This window comes from Accipiter gentilis, chromosome 27 (genome assembly GCF_929443795.1).
Source record: "Accipiter gentilis chromosome 27, bAccGen1.1, whole genome shotgun sequence".
Taxonomy (NCBI): Eukaryota; Metazoa; Chordata; class Aves; order Accipitriformes; family Accipitridae; genus Astur; species Astur gentilis.
This window is the reverse complement of record NC_064906.1, coordinates 16,063,830-16,070,319: the sequence shown is the minus strand read 5'-3', so window position 1 is coordinate 16,070,319 and position 6,490 is coordinate 16,063,830.

The window sequence follows — 6,490 nt, the reverse complement described above, 5'->3', positions numbered from 1 at the left end:
GAAAATAAGACAGCCTTTGTTAGACACAATTAGCTTCAGCATGGTATCATCCAACCAACCTGTTTATGCAGTTCATATGCTTACAGCCAATCACTAGGACTCTACAAACAGTGCTGCTATGTTTCCTTTATTTTCAACCAATTTCACAACAGTTACATTAATCCTGTCCCTCCTACATCCTTGTCCTGAATCCTACACACCAACCAAGTACCAGCCCCATTGCTTTAACCCTTTTCATGCATTACCAACTTCATGTCTCTCTCCAGCCAGACTTTAAACTTGGAAAGCCTGCTAATTATTGCAAGTGCCCTGTCTTCTTTCACTTCTCTTCTAAAAACCCAGTTTGCTCCTAAGGATCAGCAACATAAAAATTGGAACGCAAGCACCTACAGTTTCATTCACTGACCCTGCCCTCTGAGAGATGTAGAATGGAAGCTCTTGAAGAGTAAGGACTCCTCTTGTCCACTGCACTCTACTTTTTGTAACATTTAAACAGCAGTTATTCTGTGATTATTTCATATTCTCAAACACTGCAAAGAGCAAAAATAAAGCATCAGCAGTTAAAAGAATGTACATTAAGTAAATCTGAGTAATTAATTTTGCACAAATCTCTTACCCTAGCAGATTCCAGAATTTATTGTAGTGGAAAATGCAGTGAAAACATATGTCCCCAATTTTTTCCCCTTAATTTCTCATACTGAACCCAGTAACTGAACACTGTAATGGAAGTGCAGATGCATGGAAGCCTCTCAGTGAGCTGTAACCTCACAGGACAGGACAATGAAGTTAATCTTTACTTAAAAACGGGTTTTTATGTACTTGCCTGCAGACCCTGGCCACTGCAGTGATGGGAGATGAGGATTCCTTTTGCTGAGATACTAGAGCAACCAGCAGCCTCTGAAAAAATATAGGGAAAATATGTGAGGATAAGCTATGACAAAACCTTTAGGCTGAGTAATTAAGAGACTCAAGGAAAGGAGAAGATGATTAAGGAAAATGGAGGCAATTTTCAGTATTGAGCCTTGTGACAGGCTATGCACTAGTAGGGCTTCATAATAGGTAACAAGAATTTGGCCACACAGTGAAGGTGAATGAAACCAACTCCAACTCTGCAGAGCAAAGGCAGTTACCTGACTCCTTGAAAGGGGCACAAGGGGAACTACAAGCCTGGGAGGGAGGAGGGGATGATTTTTATCTTGCTGCTTAAGGAAAGAGCAGGGTAAAGAAAAAGAGGTTTGGGGGTTTTTTTTAGATTTTTCTTTTTTAGATTTAGTATCCCCCTCACACAGCTGCTGCTGCAACCTCCTGTCCTGCAACTAGCCTGGACAGTAAGACTCTCCGGGAGCAGTGACAGTACTAGAAACAGCAGCATCCAGTCTGTCACACCAGATCCATCAGAAGATCAAAAGCACACTGTGTCTCTGCCTGCTGGAAGGAAATGCACCAGAAAACTGTCTGTGTGCACAGCAGTTTGCCAGTCCAGACCCTCCTGGCCATTCCACTATGTGGGATGAGTAGTATCACTTGCAAAACAGTTAAGTGCCTGGGCTCCATGTGTTTTTATTTCTGAGAGCCACAGGCTTGCCCAATGGTCTGTGTGATGATGTCCAGCAATTCCCCATGGTACCCTACCAACAGCCACAGCCCTTCCAAGTCAATAGAGGAGCAGATACCCCAGCATAGAAACACAGCTTCTGTTAGCAGAAATATCACAAGACGTTCTGCAGCTGTGCACTGTAAAGGTTCTTGACAATGACAGGGAAGACTTAAATTGCCACTGTGCCTGTTGCAAATTAGACTTGAAAGGTTATGAGTAAAAAAGGCTTAAAAAAAAAAAAAGAATAATCAAAAACTCCATTATAATTATAATTTTTAACATATATTCATATAAAAGCTATAAATACATAAATAAGAATTTTTAATTAACCAAAGTGTACACTCTATATTCATGTCTCTGACTACAGACAGCTAAGTGTTCATTAAAATCATATATGCAGAGTATACGCAGCAGGTTTAAGTACCTGGGCAAAGATCTGTTGTTAAAGAAAAATACATCCAACTAATACAAGCTGAGAAAAGAATTAAACTACATATACAAGACTCTCAAGTCTATAAATCTATCTTGAGTTACTGTCATGGCAGTCACAGAGTTCTTGACTTCGAGCTGCCCCTTCCCATTCACCAGACGGGAGACTTTGTGGGTCGTCAGACACGCAGTTCACTCTGGGATGGGACTCGGGGAAGACAATTTTCAGCTCCAGCAACTACAACTCACATCAGGGAAATGCACTAGCTGAAGTTACTGTTTAGCTGAAGTAGGCATGTAGATAATGTGTTGAGCAACTCTTGCAGGAATATTGCTCTTCTGTTCTCAGTGCATTTCTGATGTGACCTCTACTGAAATTCCTGTGCCAGAACTGTAGCCTTATTCCAGTAAAATTAGTGCTGCAATCTACCCCTTCATATTCATATGAAGGACAGCATCTTATAGGTACTTTTTTCTCTTGAATAGCATGACTGACTTTGTTACTTGAGTAAGCATGTGCATGCAAACATGAAACTGAATCTGTGTTGAAGTCTTACATACTAAGCACTTTCTACTTCTGCTCCCTCTCCTCCCAATCTTTTTTCTGCATGTCCCATGAGATCTTCTTTGCTATAGTACCCTAATGTGAACTCACACCGTTCTGATGGACAAGACCTTTCTGGAATTTTTGAGGCTGTAAGAACAGCCTGGATTCTTTAGGGGTAAATCTGTAAAGGACACAGACACAGGCATGGTGATGTCCAGCCTTAAACAGAATTGATAGCCCTAAGACAAAAAGCTCAAGTACCTATTAAAGGAAAAAGCCTCAGAAGGAGCACTGCAACAGCACTATAAATAAGGAAGCATCCAAATTATCATAAAACAATAAAAACAGAGAAAAGCTGCTAGAGAGAAGAGCATATTCCTTCTGGCACACAGGCAGTTTCCCACATTGCAAAATTTGATACCTACCTCAAATTGAGATTCACAGTCCATAACACTCCACCAAAAAGAAGCAGTGGGGAGGATGTGTTTGATGGATGCATCCAGATGCTACGATTTCCTCTAGAGGGGCTTCTGTCAAATTCCTCTCTTCTGGCCCTGCACAGAGACACTAAAAAATAATTTTCAGCCCTATCACTCTTTCTCCCCACATAAAGCCTCCAGCAAGCTCACTTGCACAGTGGTTTGCAAAACTTGCAACACAGGTTGCAGTGTAGTTACACTGAGCAGCTTAGCTCTCAATCTCTCTACTTACCTTCTAAATACTGAGACAGTCTTAAGCTTCCCCCCCAGCCCTCAGTCTTTTGCAATTTTCCCAGCTTTCCACTGATTGTTGAAAATCCACATTACAGGTTCAGAATGCTCCTAAGCTAATTCTTTTAATATTTCCAGATTCAAGTTCCTCAATCCACCCTAACGTTTCCTGTCAGCAGTTGCAGTTTAATGTACTACCCTGCTACCAATCAAGTAGCAAATATTTTACCCCCATAATATATCGTACTATTTCTTTTAAAACAGTTCGTACAGAAGTAGCTTTATGGAATATTGCTACCCTCCCAACAGTATAAACATCTCATTTTAGAGCATTAAATCTATGACATTGCTATGGCTAATCTATTCCTTACGTATATGCTCACAGCATTTTTTTCCAATTGTCATAAGCCACAGCAGCAAGTCCAAGTTCACAATACAGACTGCCAGCTCTTTAAATTTCCAAATTCTCTGTTTGCTAACACACATACTAGTTCCAGCCTTGTTTTCACTTGCCTTCTTGAATGGAAGATATTTTAAAATGTCTTCTCTTGTGATTTCTGCATTGTATTTGCATCTGTTTACAAACAGCTTTCAGAAACAGCAGTTACTGTTTAAAACTGATGACTCAGCAAGTAGTTAAGAGGAAAGGCAAACATTGGCTCAGAGAATTGCAAGCATTACACTTTATGCATTGTTATAAAATTACACCTTCAGCTGAGACCACATTGGCAGTTTACATTATCACAGTATCCATTGTGATACAGAGCAAAAATGGGCTAATCCAAGCTATCAGTGAAGTTTATATTCCCTCCATTCTCCATGTTACAGCATCCTGTGGAAGCCACATAAAGCAGTGACGATGCTGGAATTAAGACCCGTTGTTCTAAGCCTTAAGGTGGAAACAGCCCCATCCTTTTCTAGAAGGGAACATGCTGAATGACATTAAAAACTTCTGTCTTTAATGTTAAAACTTATAGAATAAAACATGTTTTGGCTGACATGGAAAAATCTAAGTTCAAATGCTTAGAAGCAAACATATCCATAACTACCTTGTTCCTGGATGGAGCAGAAAGGTTTTCTTCTAGTCCTCCCAAGCCCACGTATCTGCAATTCTTTCTGAAACACTGACCAATTCATCACAGGTCTTGCTCCAGTTATCTACCTCACTTATCCAGGACACTCTTTTTTTGAACACCTTGCAAGCTTGCCTTGGCACAGCTGTTCACTGCAGAAAGGCTCCCTGCTCTTCCCAGGGCCCCATCCTCCCTGTATGGATTTGTGCTGTAGGATCCTGGCTCACGAGGTATCCTTTCAGGCTGCCCAACCCCTATTCCAGACCGTTCCTCCAAAACAGGCATGCTCGTTAGCTCTCGGGAAATGATTGGGCTCCTCTGTTTCAACCTTCTCTGAAGGTTCATGCAGAACACAGCGACCAGGACAAGGCGAGCACACATTCACCCCTGCTGCTGCCCACCAGCACATTGTGCTTCTTCAACATGACACACAAAACGCACAGGGCCTGTGCAGTAAGTGGTGAAGAGTCAAAATTTGTGTCACCCACACCTACTACAGCTGGAGAGGGGAAGAGAAGCAGGAAGGAAGGAACGCACAGCTGAATGTAAAGGGGGAACAGCCACAGGTAGGAACAGCTCCAGCCGAAGCGTAGGAAATTCTCCAAGTGCTCAAGTCTCGTCCCTGCGGAGGCCCTTGCTGGAGCACCTCGCTGCCTCTTCCTGCCATATGATCCAAAAAAATAAAGCTTCTTGCACCGCCAGGCATCTATTATGTGACGTTGTCCATGATAGTGTTCCCTCACGCCAATATCACTACAGAACGTTGTGGAGGATGGGGGGGTTTAAATGTTTGAGCTGCTGGCCGGGGAGCAACTGTGCTGTTCTTCATCTGCTCTCTACTCTCATAGGAGCAGTTATTCTATGGCTTTTTTTAATTTTATTTTTAACAGTGCCACTTCATAGAAAGAAAAAAAAACAAAAAACAACTGTATGACTGACACTCTATACATTTTGACAGTTCGAACTGAGTTATGATGTTAATGGAAAGACTGCAATATGGCAAATTGGCTTCTAGGAGCTGTATTACCAATCCCTGCATGGTGGTGGTCTGTCAATCCTTTGAAAACATCTACTCAGTAACACTGCCTACAGTGTTTCACTCCAGCAAGATATCCTCCATCTGCTTTGACAAAACCTCCCAGCAGCTGCTATTTAGCCTATAATAGAGACAGAAAAATCCTAATAAAATAGGTCTACATTAGAGCAATGCAAATTCAACACACAAGCCTGGAAGAGAAAAAACCCCCAACATACGTGCAGGTTTATTAGAGCACCCACAGGGCAAAATTCAGCTGTGTACAACACACCAACACCAGGGCTAGACAGTAACATTACAGAGCCAATGTTCAGTAACATTACAGAGCCAAAGATAAACCTAAATAAAGAACAGGAAATACAAACAGAAGAGTCATCTGCTAGGTATATTATTTAATCAAGAACTTCTGTTTTGTAGGTATAAAAGCACCACCATCGTTCTGTACATCACTGTATTGAAAATATCACGAAGTATTCAAAATATATGAAACATACACTAAACATAACCAGCTTTGATGCTTAAATTTTGGCATATATTAGTTGTGTTCTCCAAAGCATAAAATTTCTGACCTGTATGTCTTGCTAGATAGTGCCATGAAATGCACTTGCCCTGTGCAGGTAACTGATTTTCAGGACATAACCCAGCTGGGCAGGATGTTAAAGACTACTATAAAATAAAGGTATTGGAGACAAGTACGTGTTATTGCAAATAACCAGACAATTTATTATAAAATAGTCTGCAGGACAGAGAAGCAAAGAACAGTTCTTCTGAAACAACACACTGAAACATGGAAGTAGATCTGCTCATACAGAACATATCTTAATGATGCCTTCATCAAAAAGATGGGAATTACTGAACGAAACTAAGTCAATTACTTCGAATAGCCTGTCAATTTAAAGGCAACACCAACAAGAAGGTATTAACAAAATTGTCTGCTCTTTTTAAGTCCTTGTGTAGTATCTGAGAAACAAACATGGAAAACTTCAGAGTGAAGTTGTTTTCAGTCCACTCTACCAAAATAAACTACAGAGAAAAGTCATCTAAAAACATAGCATTTATTTTCAAACCTGGAAAAATTACAAAATAAACTTCAATCAG